Below are 15424 nucleotides of genomic sequence, written 5' to 3'. Positions count from 1 at the left end.
TCGCATAGTGGGACAATGCTACATCTGGTGAAGAAGGTCTGCAATACAGCGTTTGGTCTCAGCTTAACATTTTAATATATTCCTTTAGTATCTAGCATATAATAAAAGCATATGCACATAATATTTTTGCATGACTGAGTTACATAAGAACACTTTCATTCTTTTCCACATAATAATTACGTCATGGAAACCCCATGAATTTCCGTCATTCATTTTCGAATACTTGGGAATCAAGTTCCACTCTTCCAGCAATGTGGTCTACATTTTATACTATCTGTGAACCATCCACGAAACTCGACTGAGATTGGCAATCTTGTTTTACTGGCTAGATTAATATCTAGACAGACTAGACTTCTGGGATAAAATTAAGTCTTCACAGTGACTAGAACCATCTTTCATATGGTGGCAGTTTAGGCTCGGCAGGGATTACGTTGTATTGTCTTGTCTGCCTCTTGGTTGTGGAGACGTTGCATTCTTTGATATCGAGGGTTGCCGATGGGGTTTTGGCTCCCGTTGGTTAACACTGAGGGACCGTCGATGTCAAACTTTGTTCATTGTGCTTTTGAGCAGCCGTCCATTGCTGGCTTGTGTATCAAAATTCTGTGAAGCAAAAGACTAGACTGTTTCACATTAGAGTTTGTGAAATAAGAATTGTCTCCTGGGTTGAACAACGGAGTTATGCATCCTTGGATTGCTTTTATATGGGGGGGGGACGTTTAATTGTGTAAAGGAAGTCAAAAGAGCTTACCAGGTTGCCCCCTTCCTCCTAGTGAAGTATATGTGAAAAAGTTTGCAAAGAAAATGTCACAGGCGTTTAGTTATTTAGAAAATACATCTATTTTTATAATTTTCACATATCTGACATTTGAATAATATCTTTCATTCATTAACATGAGTACATTTATCGGAGGTAAATAAACTTCGTATCGGAATCAAAATTTTCCGTCACAACCCTGCGAACAAAATCATTTGCTGCTCTTTAACGTCAATGTTACGGGCAGAAATATCTAACCTTATTTTTTGCAGTCAAGACACTGTATTAATTATACAAGTTCGGTCATTTTATGAAGATCGATGCTGAATAAGATTAAACACATCTTATTTTTGGTGCCTTGTTGTGTTAGATAGAACTAGGTACACTTAACTGTTACCTTCTACATTATTTGTTATATTAGGGCTTCGGACAGTATTGTACTGGTCTCTACACAATCAAACTCTGTTACTTATTTGTAAAAAATACGTTTACTGGCTTTGTATATAATTTATTGATTTTTAACTTACATGGTAACAAGTATGTGACTTATAAAATTATAAATGTAAGAGCAGATAACATAGCGAAATAGTACAAATACTTTCATTAGATTCACCAATCCACCGATGAAATCCCCTATTAAAACATCGTGTTGATATCACATGCTATAGCATATACCTCCAGCTAAAATAGGGAAAACCTGAAGCATTTGTAATAGCCTGTTTGTTACAAAATTCGAAACAGCTAGATTAAAGGAAATAAACTGATTAAAGGAAATAAACTAAATTAAAGGAAATAAACTGATTATTCTGCTTGTCGTTTATAGTAACATTATGGAATTTGATGCTTCAGACCTTTTATATGGTAATTATATTATTAGAGCATGGAACGGTGACGCAGAAAGAGGTAAAACTTTAGTAACACACGATCGTGAATTCGTATCATAATGTAGCACTGCATTACTCCCCGGATATGAAAAGCATGACATTTTATCTAATGTTATATATCGACATAACACAGCATTTCAAAACACTATTGCAGAAACATTTAATTCAACATAACTTTAGAACTGATTTTTTATGATAATTTACATCGCAAAAAAATATTGTTACGAATTTTGTACATAGATATATAATTTTAGCGTAATTACATGTGAAATTGTATTTTTCTGTGTAATATTACGCGAAAAATCTCAAGTCAGAAGCTATTCGGGAAAAGCAAAACTACAGGTGCACGTCCATTTAACCATGCGTTAACGGGTATCCCGGTAATTTGGCAAGATATCGCCAAGCTGACAAACGACTTATTTTGTCGTCAAATTTGGCTAGAAATCGCCAAGCTTGGCGACCATTTGGGTCATATCCCTGTATTACCGTAATATGTATTGAAATTGAATAAATGTAATTGACCATTATGTTAGCTGTAACCGTAATTCGACCCTCTTATTGCTTTCCAGTAATTTCGATAAGCCGAAAGTATATAAATATCTCGGCGACCGGTTGAAATCTATATGAGGACAGAGACAGCATTTGCTCCTAGTTGCTTAGTTATTGTTGTTGCAAGTTGTTAGTTCCGCGTAAACTGAGATATATCCGAAGTAGCTTTCTCTTTAGATACGTTTCACATTGCTTTGTATTTAACGTTCTTAGTAGTTTGAAGTGTAACTACTGATTATACTGTGTTGTATTGTGAACACTTATAAGAATATCTTTGAAGAAAATTTCAGGTTTCTGATATATTTCTTTTGATAACAATAATTTTATCAACCTATTGTTAGCTGCAATCGTAATTTGACCCTCATATTGCTTTCCAGTAATTTGCAGAGGCAGAAAGTACTAGAAATATCTCAGCTACCGATTGAAAAGAATATAAAATCGGAGAGAGCATTTGCTGTCAGTCAGTTGTTGTTGTTATTGTTGCAAGATTTTAGTTTAGCGTAAATTTCGATTAATTTTCTCTTCAGATGAGCTTCTCATTGCGTTGTGTTTAGCGTCCTTAATAGTTTGAAGTGTAACTACCGATTGTACTCTGTGATACTGTGAAAACCTGTACGAGAATTTCTGTCGAAAATTATAGAACTTTGAAGTGTTTTTTTTTCTTTTTCTTTTTTTTTTTTTTTAATTAAATAAGTTTTATTAACCTATCACCGCACCTATGTGCATTCAGTCGATTATGAAACCGTAGGCATGCAACAATATTTAGCAGAAAAATCTCCGCATGTAAGTTTGCATCTTTTGCTATTAGCCTACGTTTTGCCCACAAATTGAAAGTAATCTTACATGCCAATTTTGGCACTTAATAACTGTTCCATTTGTTCAACTAAAATGTATTTTTGAAAGTTTCCATGAAAGAAAGCGATCATAACAGGCACATTTAAACTTTTTGTTCCTGTAAACAGCTGTGCATAGGAATCAAAATTATTTTTGCAAGAAAAACTAGTAAGTAAAGCTTAGAATTAAAAGTTTTTCTTTACTCAAAATACATTAATGTACTTGATTAATTCTAATGTCTTGTGAATTCCTCAAACAATTATATTTCAAAAATGAAGAATGAGAGTAAAATGTATCTGTGTCGAAAGGGAACAAAGTAAAACAATTCATCAAATAAGCAAAGATTAATGATCATCGTGTTTAGGAATTTGAGAATCAATATTTCACTGACATGAGGAAACTCCATAACAGTTTAGCGGATTTTCGGTCTTTTTATACTTTGTTTTGAACAACTGATGGAACTTTAAACATGAGATTTGGGACAAAATGAAAGTAGTATTATTCATTTCAATGCTTTCACACTTTCAGCGAAATAATATACTATTTGGAGTTGTAATGGTTCACAGCGATATATAAGTTCGTATTTTTCAATCATATTCACTATGCGCGTATTAGAATTTAATATTGCTCAGTACCGCCTACGCCTACGGTATAGTACCGAAACAGTGCTGACTAAAATTCACCGGTTAAGAAATTATCTAACCAAAAAGAAACATATTTTATAGTTTCTAATTTAACCCTAAATTCAAGTTCAATCAAAGATAACATTCTTGTGATCGTAATTACGAGTAATACGTGTTGCGTTGTGTTTAGTAACTTTCCGGGACCGTGCTTATGAAATGATCCTGATGAATTAAAATTAATAGCACATAAATCATCTTTTCCTATTAAATATCAATTTATTTCATGTCAGCAACTAAGAAAATCATATTTTCCTTTATCAATTCGAATATAAGGAGTATCAATATATAACCCTTAATAAATATTTTGATATTATTTTATTTCTTCTTTAATTAATTGCCTTAATTACTGTGTAGTATTGTGTGGCCCCAACTAGTCAGCACCTGTGATAGTGACTGCTATGAACTGTAAATGTACACAAACACGTAAGAAGGGTTTAAAGCCCTCTTTATTCCACGTTAGAAATAACAGCTGCGTTCACTTGACGCTCACAAACTACGCCGACCCGGCGGTTTAAATGAAACAGAATGTAAAACTGAAAAATAACGACTGGATGAATAAATAGCTAGATCACTACCTAGGAGGCTCTGAGATCTTAACTAACCTAACCGCGTTCTAAAATACAGCTGAGATTCTGCGAGCTTACTAATTAAGCAGTTGAAAGATTCAGCAAACTGCCGAGATAGGCATACAGGCCGAAACGCGCGGTTCTTAAATTTCTACCTAGCAAACTTCACGTTCGCGATTCAAGAAGCACACTTATAAACTCGTTTCCCTTCTATTTAAACTCAACTTACTTCTGCTAAATTTGAATATACTGCGCGCTCTACTACAATTTACATACTCTAGCATTGGCAATTCTAGGGGAAAGTAAAGGCTTGACAGGAAAGATAGCTCAAACTTAAAATAAATGTTAGTTAAAATAAATATAAACCCTACAACTGTTTGGCCCTCAAGCTTATAAAGTTCCTTAGTAATAAACCAAAACAATGAAAAAACATTTACACGTATGTAACACAATTTTTATTAGTATAACAAAGGCAGGAGTATCCCACAAATTTCTTTAGTTACTACTTCATGGATAACAATAACATTTATTAAGACATTTCCTTTAAAATACAACTTAAAATTACTAGTTAGATATGATTTATATTTAGAAATGTTTCAGCCATGTCAAAACACTTAGTTAATACATACATTTATTTTTAAAATAATAAAAATAGGAAGCAATAAGCGAAGCGCAATTTCTGCTGGCTGTATCCTTATTTTCAATTTTTCTAGATTATTAAACTAAATTTTTCTCTGACTTTTTCTGACTGCACAATTATGAAGAACTAAGAAAAACACTTTTAAATCCTAAGCAGGAATACAGTAAATGAAAATTCTTTCTTGTCCAATAGTGCTGTCCAAGGCCAGAAATGGAGAAAGTTGAACACACTTAACAACTACAAATGGAGGTAAAAAGAAGATATTTTCCACATCAAACCGAATTATTTTCCTTAAGATAAGTCTGGAAATCCACTAAAAACAATTCTTAAAGTTCGTTCCACATTCTCGTTCCCGGTGGTTTGGGATTTCCCTATTAACACTACCCGCACGAAAAATGGCTTCCGCGAGCACATGCCGGAAGAAGTCCTTCCTCAGGAAAGTGATGAGCCGTTACGATAAGCAGTACTCGACGATGTAAAAGGCGTTTCTATCAAGAAAGGGATTGGGATTATTCAATTATGACAAACCACACGAGGGCTATCTGCCTAAAGGGGGGGATGACTTCGTGGAAGACATTCTAAGGGAAATGGCTCGTTTATTCGTTACACATGGGAAAAACAACGAAAACGCCCATGCAGCCAGCCCGTTCACGGGATTCGAACCTCGGACCGAACTATCAGCGTTCAGCGTCTTTACCGCTCGGCTGCTAGTGGGCCCCATCAAGAAAGGAAGAAGTTCTCATGTTCCTAATGCAAACTTTACTTTTCAGTAACATGAAGACATAAGTCCATATGTCCAGCCTCCAATCCGCACCTTGCTGTCCATAGCGAGAAAATCTAAATAGGTTCATTAATGAAGTACACCATAACAACGACGAAAGTCTCTGACTCCATTTTCTCCGAACGCCACTCTAAACCTAAAAAGGGTTTTAAGATTATTTATTCTCATAATTCAAGAACCATTACTTCCAAATCGCGCGCTAAAAGAAATCCGGCTCCACGAATTTCCGAAGAAAACGCTAGCACCTATTGTCTCTCGAAGACAGCAAAGGCAAAAGAGATCTACACTCGAAAATCCTGCACAGGATCACACAAAAAATAAGCTACCAGGAACTCCAGAATCTAGCACCCCCCTTTATGACTAAATTTCCATTTCGTCAAACCGCACAAAACAACCTATCAGTGAAAGCACAGCCTGTCAAAACCAGTAGCCAAAGTAGAGACTTCTTTCGACAAGACCTGTAGACCATTCTCGCAAACACTTATTAACCCTTGATCTTCCTCACGTACACAATCTCCCACGATCTTTAATACCAACGGATCAATACAGACATTAACAGCAGTGAATGATTTCATGTTGACACATTATAAATTCTTGCAATTGTGCAATTTTAAAATTTAGATTTAAGACAACGTTAAAAATTCCAAAAGGATACTTTTTCGTATATTTTAAGCTTTTTTTAATGTTTTATTTTGTATTTGGGCTTCTGTATGTAACAATGAAAACAAGCTTGAGCCCACCAGCGGTAAAGTCGCTGATCACTGGTAGTTCGGTCCGAGGTTCGAATCCCGCGAACGGGCTGGCTGCATGGGCGTGTTCGTGGTTTTCTCCATGTGTAACGTGTATACGAGCCAGTTCCCTTAGAAAGTCCTCCACGAAGGCATCCCTCTCCTTAGGCAGATAGCCTTAGTGTCCGTTGCCATAATTAAATAAACCAAACCAAAACAAGCTTGAAATGTTTTTCTGTCATTTTTGTTTCAAATATGCAAAAGAATGCAGCATTTTACTTTTCTTTTTGTAAACAATAAACAAAATTTGCCTAATTTTTTTACACTAGTTTACATGTTTTAAAGGCATAGCTTTATATCAGAAAAGTGATATCGGGTACACATAGTTTTACTTCATTTTTCTTATTTTTTAAAGTTGCTCAGTTATGTGTGGAAAAAACATTCTGTGATCTCTTATATATAAAACTGGTATTTGATAGTTCACCTTTCAGAATCATATCGTGTATACATAGTTTTACTTCATTTTTCTTATTTATTATCGTTGCTCAGTTGTGTGTAGAAAACGAAATTCTGTAATCGCTTAGATATAAGACTAATGTTTGATAGTTCAGTTTCCAGAATTATTACTGAGTTTAATTCTGATGTTTCCTATTTTACCTCGAATGCCTTTTAGAATCTGCAGTAACATTATAGACAGTACTTTGCGTAAGACGTTCCTCCTAGTGTGCATGTTAAAAGCTTTTCATAGAATTTTTAAAGAAACAGTTTTAAAAGGTGTGACTTTCTCACTGGAAGTAATAACATCTAAAACTATAATAATAACAGTACTGCTACTACTAAACTAATAATAATAATAATAATAATAATACCGTGAGTGAGTCTATCATTTAAACAAAAGCTTAAGAAAAGCCAGATTTGAATATCAAGAAAGAATTAAGTCTCAGAGCTAAGGGAAATTTCGTATTCGAATGCCAACGGCGAAATGGAAGGCCTAAGGTTGAGGCACATAATAAGAAAATTCAGAATTATTACATTTCAAATTTTAAATCAGATATAAAATTAAACATTGATTAATTACAGGAAAAATCTGTCAATAATCATTTAAAAGTTACGTGATGATTGTTTAAATTATTCCTTGCTATAACACTCTTATAACAATTTGACGGTTTGTATAAATGAGTTTTAAAAGGCAAAAGAAAACTTCGTACGTACTAAATTTTTAATCATTTATTTATTTTATAAATGACATTAAATTTTACTGTTATTTAGCTGTCAGCGAAACATTTACGTGTTTACTTTATTTCAGTTTGTTAGGAATTGGATATTAAATAATTTTATAATGCTAAATTAGGAATAAACGTAATTCAGTATGAGTACTTCACAATGCGTAATCGTTTGGATCATAAAACTACAATCAAAACATGACGTTTTGTAGTGAAAATATGTTCCAAAGTTATCACTTGCTAATTTAGAGCATCATATTAGGCAATTTGAAGCATTGGCAATCTAACCCCGAATTCAGACCATTCTGTCCCAAATTGAGCCCAAGTGTTAATGTTGTTTTTAACATGAAAATGTTTCAAATAAATCAATTTGCGCAATCTATCTCAACGGCCATTTGTTGAATTGAGAAGTTGTGTTTAATGACCGCATGTGAAACTATTGGCATCTCACTCGCGCATTCTAATATCTGCAGTTGTTGTACTACAAGTCATAGAGACATTGGGTCACTTCGAAGCAGCAGACATGAAAAATGAGCAATGCCCTCACCGGGACTCGAACCTTGGACTTCTCGAATACGCGCCGATTCTGCTGTCCATTACACTACGAAGGCAGTAGAAATACCTTATGAACTCCCCCTTTTAAAGGATGACTGGGGATTAGGAGATTCAATCGCCAAATCTTGGTGGTGGAAGAATCTTGGTGCAGAATCATCATCCACCACCTTTTTCAATTCGAGCGCCACTGTAGAGACACTAGGATTTTTTTGGAGCTGAGAGACGCGAAAAATGAGCAATGCGCTCGCCGGGACAGGAACCTCGGATATCTCGAATACGCGCCTAGTACGCTGGCTATTACACCACGAAGGCGAGAGAAATACCGTATAAAGCGATGTTAGTTCCTTCAGATCTGCTTTAGCGGTGCACCTGTCCGTCACGATGCTTGGAGGTATTTTATTTTTTAGGCCAAAAAAGGTTATTAGTCTCAAAACGCGATTTTGCAATTGAGTCCCTATAAATGCATCTTTTCACTTTTCATTCGAGCCTACTGTCATTGGACAAATTACAAGATTGTAATAGTATTATAATATTAGTATTTAATGCTTAAACTGAATCATCTGCCTGTTGTGGATTAACAACCTAAGATATTTTTAGGCACTGGATGCAGTTCTTAAGAATATTCGTTTCGTACTTTTGAATCGGATGGACTTAAATAATAAAATGCATTTAATTCACGATCTGCCTAATTAAAAACATTCAGTAATTTCATAGAATGACGTTATATGTATTTTTTATTAATTCCTTATTTTGTAAACCTTTAATGGATTTTTGATTAACAAACTCAACGATTTGAAAGCGAAGACTAACACCATTCTGCGAAATGATATATTTCCATCACCAGCGCGCAAGACTGTCTCTTGGAAATTCTAAAGATATATATGTTTCTAACATTTTGTGATTTTGCTATTGAACTGTATTTTTATGTATCGTAAATACGAAAAACGTGATTATTTAATAAATAAAATTAATGTACAAAACATTAAAGTTAAAAAGAAAAAAATAATTGTAAGCCCCCCTTCCTAAAAAAACCCGAATATTGATAAGATGTACTGATAAAAGACTGTAATAAACAGAAAAAAGTACGCCAACACTTAACACTGCATCATAAATTTTAACATATGTTGCTGTGCTACTTTTAAAACTCCTGTGACTTAATTGTTGGCGTAAGGACGAAGGCGATATACATACACTGAAGTGACAAAAGTCATGGGATAGCAATATGCAAATATACAGATGGCAGCAGTATCACGTAGAAAATGTATAAATGCGAAGTGCTTTGGCAGGGCTTTCATTTGTGTTCAAGTTATGCATGTGAAGAGGCTTTGACGTGAGATTATGGCCGCGAGACGAGAATTAACAGACTTTGAACGCGGAATGGTAGTTGGAGCTAGACGCATGGGTCATTCCATTTCGGATATTGTTAGGGAATTCAACATTCCGAGATCCACAGTGTCAAGAGTGTGCCGAGAGTATCTAATTTCAGGCATAACATCCCACCATGGAGAGCGCAGTGGCCGACCACCTGCACTTAACGACCGAGACCAGCGACGTCTGCGTAGAGTTGTCAATGTTCACAGACAAGCAACACTGCGTCATATAACCGGAAAAATCAATGTGGGACGTGCGAGAGACGTGTCCGATAAGACAGTGAGGCGAAATTTGTCTTCCTTGGACTATGCCAGCAAAAGACCGACTCCAGTGCCTTTACTGACAGCACGAGATCGCCTGCAGCGACTCTCGTGGGCTCGTGAGCATATCGGTTGGTCCCTAAACGAATGGAAAACCGTGGCTTGGTCAGATGAGTCACGATTTCAGTTGGTAAGAGCTGATGGTAGGGTTCGAGTGTGGCGCAGACCCCACGAAGCCATGGACCCAAGTTGTCAACAAGACACTGTTCAAGCTCGTGGTGGTTCCATAATGGTCTGGGCTGTTTTTACATGGCATGGACTCGGTCCTCTGGTGCAACTGAACCGATCATTGACTGGAAATGGATACCTTCTACTTGGAGATCACTTACAGCCATTCATGAACTTTACGTACTCAAACAACGATAGGATTTTTATAGATGTCAATGCGCCATGTCACCGGGCCACAATTGTTCGCGATTGGTTAGAAGAACATTCTGGACAATTCCAGCGAATGATCTGGCCACATAGATCGCCGGACATGAATCCCATCGAACATTTATGGGACATCATCGAGAGGTCAGTTCGTGCCCAAAACCCTGCACCGTCAACATTTTCACAATTATGTACGTCTATAGAGGCAGCATAGCTCAATATTCTTGCAGGGGACTTCCAACGACTTGCTGAGTCCATGCCACGTCGAGTTGCTGCACTTCGTCGGGCAAACGGAGGACCGACAAAATATTAGGAGGTATCCCATGACTTTTGTCACTTCAGTGTATTGCGTAAGGAAGAAAAAAACGATGCTTTAACCCTAAAGCTAAAAAGCCAACAAAAAATGGAACGGACATTGGGAGACAATTAAAATCTGAAACCTTTCAGATTTTCAGATTTTTCTCAAGTATTACCTGCCGTTGTCATGCTACTTTTAAGACAAGATAATAAACGAAAATTGGACTATGAATTACACTGGGAAATAGCAGTTTCGTTCTCTTAGATCTGTAGCTTGTTTTGACTAACTTGTGGCATCTGAATTCAAATCCAACTTCAGATTTGTCTGTCACGTCAACGTTTATGCTGCATGATATCCTCTCCTTGTAATTTACCAAGTATACAGTTCATGAAGAATTGTTTTATTCATACAAAATCTGTGTATAATTATTGCAATTCCAAAGCGTAAAGTGTTTTTTTTTTAAACGGTAAATATATTAGGGCAACATTTTTTGTTTATGGCTTTTTCTGTTGCGTATAATCTGTGGACATTCTCGCTTGAAGCTTCATCATTAGTCATACATCATATGTACATCACACCTACCTTGGTACCTTGCCTTCATGACTTGCCAATTTTGGTTGAAAAGCTCATCCTGCTCATCAGTGACTGCACCAAGGTTTTCAGGGAAGTTATCAAAATGGATATGTAAAAGATGCAGTTTGATTCTCATCTTTCAACTAAGAATTCTTAAAATCTCCCAAACCTGCGGGATTCTCTGTAATTCTGTGCAAGTGTATTTCCAAGGAAGTTTACGATAATGCTTTTAAATGCCAAGTAAGCAGTTTGTAAAAGAGCTATCATTATTCCGATGGAATGTTAAGGAGCTTCTTCGGCCATAAAATTAAACGGCCTTTATTTTTTAAAATGGCAGACTAGTAAAGGGTAAAATGGCGTTATTCTGATGAAATGATCATCTTTAAAGAGCTTCTGGGACCATCAAACTCAACAGCCTTTATTTTTTTTCAACTGACAGGCTAGCAAATGCCACAATGAGATACCTGAAATAGTCTCCTTCAGTTTGTAAACATTTAAAAAATTGCATCATGAGACCCAATTTTATATGCAGATGTGTAAATATAACGTTCCTTCTGTCGACAAGTGGCTGATGTAGAATGTTTGGATCACCAAGTTCAGGTCCTGAGCTCTGCTGTCCCAAATACACAAAACACAGTATGCTGCTTCGTATATCCACGTTGCTGGCAGAGAATAAAGCAGGCCATTTTAAGGTCAACACAGATGATCCACTGGTGCATGTGATTTTACAACAAATCAGTTATTCCTTTTATGTCTTAATTTTCTTCACACAAACAAACTGAATGGCTTATTGGGACTGCTAAATAAATTTCCTTTGTGAAGGAGGACACACTTCAATCTACGCTTGTAGCTATTCGATGAGCAATCGCCATTGAGTTGCGTTATAATCTGAAATTCTCAACTTTTCCATTAAACCATCTATGTTGTCGCAATACCATCCATCATCATTTCGAAAGCACTGCAGAAATGTACATTCTCTTAATCGAAAGTAGAACACTTTAGCTGCTTTCTCAAGTAAGTTTTCCTCATGCAGTATTCGTGCTACCAGCTCTATAGCCAAATCATTAAACTCATGCTGATCAAATCCTTTACAAAATCATCTTCAGTTTCAAAATCTTCGTCATTAAGTTAATTCGATATTCACCAGAATCATATTCCTGTATTTTAAAGAGAATAATTCTTTGAAAACTGGCACTCGGAGTTCACTTGGGTGAGATACTGGGCGTATAACGGATGGTAAATTAGGACACGCTGTTCTTTCTCTCTCTCTCTTTCTCTCTCTCTCTCTCTCTATATATATATATATCCTGGGATCTTCATTATGCAAAAGTAACAATCAGTTTAGTAAACATTGGGCACTCGCCAAATCATAAGTGTTCCAAATGTAAATTTAAAACGTGTTCTCATTCACATTCGCAAATTTTGAACACACTGCTTTGCACATGATTTATCTTGATTTGAGAGGTTATTGGCTTGCACATGATTTATCTTGATTTTATCCCTTTGTAAGGGGCACATGGTTTATCTTGATCACCAGTTTCCTCTTTAAAATAAGCAAAATAAGCTTGCCTGACAAATATATTGATATGTGTCCTTTGACTGGAGATGGTGAAACGGCCACATGTATAACGAAACGAATCAGGACTGTTTAAGGACTTCGACTCGAAAGCCAGACATAAGAAAGGTTTCCGTTCATATAGTGTAAATAAAACTAAACGCTTCTAACCTTGTGTACAAACAAGAACTCGAACTCTACGTCAGAATGTGCTTCCCTATATCAGAGCGGCATACAACGTGTCAGTGCAGTAACTCAGGTGTACCTAAATTAGTCTAAACAAGTATGTACATGTCGCTTGTCTCCTACGGCATCATTCACCCGGCGCCAATCGTAGGGTTTATGTCAGCCAATAAGAAAGCAGCGCTACATCCTATGATTCATTCTCGATGCTGCGGAGTGTGGTAACAATCACACAAGTTATAGAAAAAACGTAGTAGAAGAAAATTAACTACAGTTTTGAAATTAGCTTGCCTATTTATATTTAAAACACCTCAAACGTCGAACTGAACAGAAACTGCGTTACAAACTGAACCCCAGTGTTATTGTATCGAGGAGTCAATTAATAAACATTATATTTATTATGTAATTATAATTTTATGTGATTATAATTATATTACTATAATACCTATGTGAATAGGGTGCAATATACACCGCCATTGTAAAACTAAGCACGCGGCACAGCAATGAAATATCACAGAAATTGAACGATCTCTAAAATCGACATATTTAAAACAGAATGCTGTATTACAACGTGTTAAACATAGAAAATGCCGTGGTTCGCAAAGCAAATATTTATTACTGAGATATGCAGAGATACACGCAGAGTTACATGCAAGCAGAAATAAGTAAGTACAAACACTAGCAGCCATAAGCTTTGGAACTTTGGATCTTTGCGGTTATACTGGCTTTCAGCAGGAAAGTAAATCCTGCTCTTGCCAGTTCCTGATGTGATCCCATGTGGGGCCTAACAGAGTAGAAACCTGAAAGAAATTTTCTCCCGTGGAGGTAGAAGTGTGCTGGAGAGAGAGAAAGAGAAAAAGAAGCACTATGCTCCTGTACTGCTACATCTTGGATGGAATCCGCCAAGCAGGGGTCGGAGAAAGAAACTTCGTATGACCTGTGTAGGATAGCCCGAATACTAACTGTTCATTTGTCGGAGCCAGTCACGTGGGAGGTCACCCTCCCAGAAACTGACCCCGATTGATGCTGCTTGAAAACCAGAAAACTAGAACTTAGAATTCTGAACTCAAGAGATGGGCGGAGGTTTTTGTCTTCAGCCAGGATTTCGTAGATAAGAATGTCCGTGAAATTAGCGGGATTCACATTATTAAAAAAGTTATTAAAAAAGTTGTTGTTTATTCTGCTCAGGTAGTCCTGAATAGTATCTATTTTCAAGTCGGAGTGGAGGGTCTTATTACGAACATAGTAAGGAGCTTTTGTGATGATTCTTAGCACCTTATTTTGAAGCACTTGGAGTTTGCTAATTTCGTTTGCTTTGTAGTTTGCCCTGGTTGGGGAAGCATACGTGAGAATGGGTCGGATTACAGTTTCATAAATATCTTTTTCAGTCTGAGGGTGAGATTTTCATTCTTTAGGAGAGGGAAAAGCCTGAAAATGATACCGTGTGCTTTTCCGCTTACTCTAAGCATATGATCCTTCCAATTGTAGTTCTTGTTAAGGGTAACTCCCAGGTAATTAGCTTTATCAACTGTAGGAATGATTTTGCCAAAACGTTTAACCTCAGTTCTGACCCGTTTCCTCTGTCTGCGATTTCGAATGAGTAGAATCTTGGACTTTTCTGGCTGAATAGACGTTTTCCAGCGACTGCACCACCCCTTAATAGCAGGGATTTTGGCTTGAATTCTTGACAAGGCATACTCTGGGTTTAGAGACTTGGTGGCTATCGCTGTATCATCAGCGTAGCTGGCTGAGAGAACATTTGTATCCTCGGAAAACCATAGGAAATCGTTGGTATAGATGATGTAAAAAAGCGAGCCTAAAATTGACCCTTGAGGAATACCTGCGTACATATGTTTGACACATGAAGTTGCATTTCCAAATCTAACGGTGCAAGTTCTATTTTCAAGGAAAGACTTGATAATGAGTATCAGATTTCTGGGGAAAAAGAGATGAATTAGCTTATAGATTAGCCCTGGATGCCAGACGCGGTCAAAAGCCTTTGCCACGTCTAGCATCAGGATAGCAACACTCATTCTGTTGTGCATAGCCGCGCCGATGAGCAGCCATAAGCGGTTACAGAGGTCATATATATAACTTTATAACAGATCATGGTTTAAGAAATCATAAACAAGACACAATAAATAACCAATCAAAAGAAACACACAGAATGGGATTAAGTTTCAGAATAACTCGGACCTGGCAGAAAGCTAATGAATGTTTCGGACTTGATAGAAATGCGATTAGAGATATCTCAACACAACGCAGTTAATTTGTGAACCAAAAGTATCTGATGTGGACACCCCATGACTATCTTGTACGGCCTACTAAATTGTACACATTTTTGCCGCATTTAATTTAAACTTATTTCCTCGCCTATTGTTCGAGTTATATTTTTCATTCAATTAATCAGTTCTCATCTCGCGGTGAGACAAAAATATATAAAAACTCAAAGCATCTGCATTTTGTAAAATACAGAAAAACATAAAACATCAAATACATTTAAAAATAGTTAAAAAATACAATTTTTATTTAAAATTAAATATTTTACGTATAAA

General features: G+C 36.4%; 1 protein-coding gene across 2 annotated transcripts in view; it reads right to left on the bottom strand.

Moving 5' to 3' along the window:
• Window positions 1-15424, bottom strand: part of LOC118181399 (lachesin-like) — a 1014793-nt gene that overhangs the window by 874448 nt on the left and 124921 nt on the right. The gene's annotated exons all lie outside the window — the stretch shown is intronic.

This window comes from Stegodyphus dumicola, chromosome 2 (genome assembly GCF_044657685.1).
Source record: "Stegodyphus dumicola isolate Sdum_Otavi_A_Nest chromosome 2, ASM4465768v1".
In the NCBI taxonomy this organism is placed as follows: domain Eukaryota; kingdom Metazoa; phylum Arthropoda; class Arachnida; order Araneae; family Eresidae; genus Stegodyphus; species Stegodyphus dumicola.
This window is presented reverse-complemented; position numbering and strand designations above follow the sequence as displayed.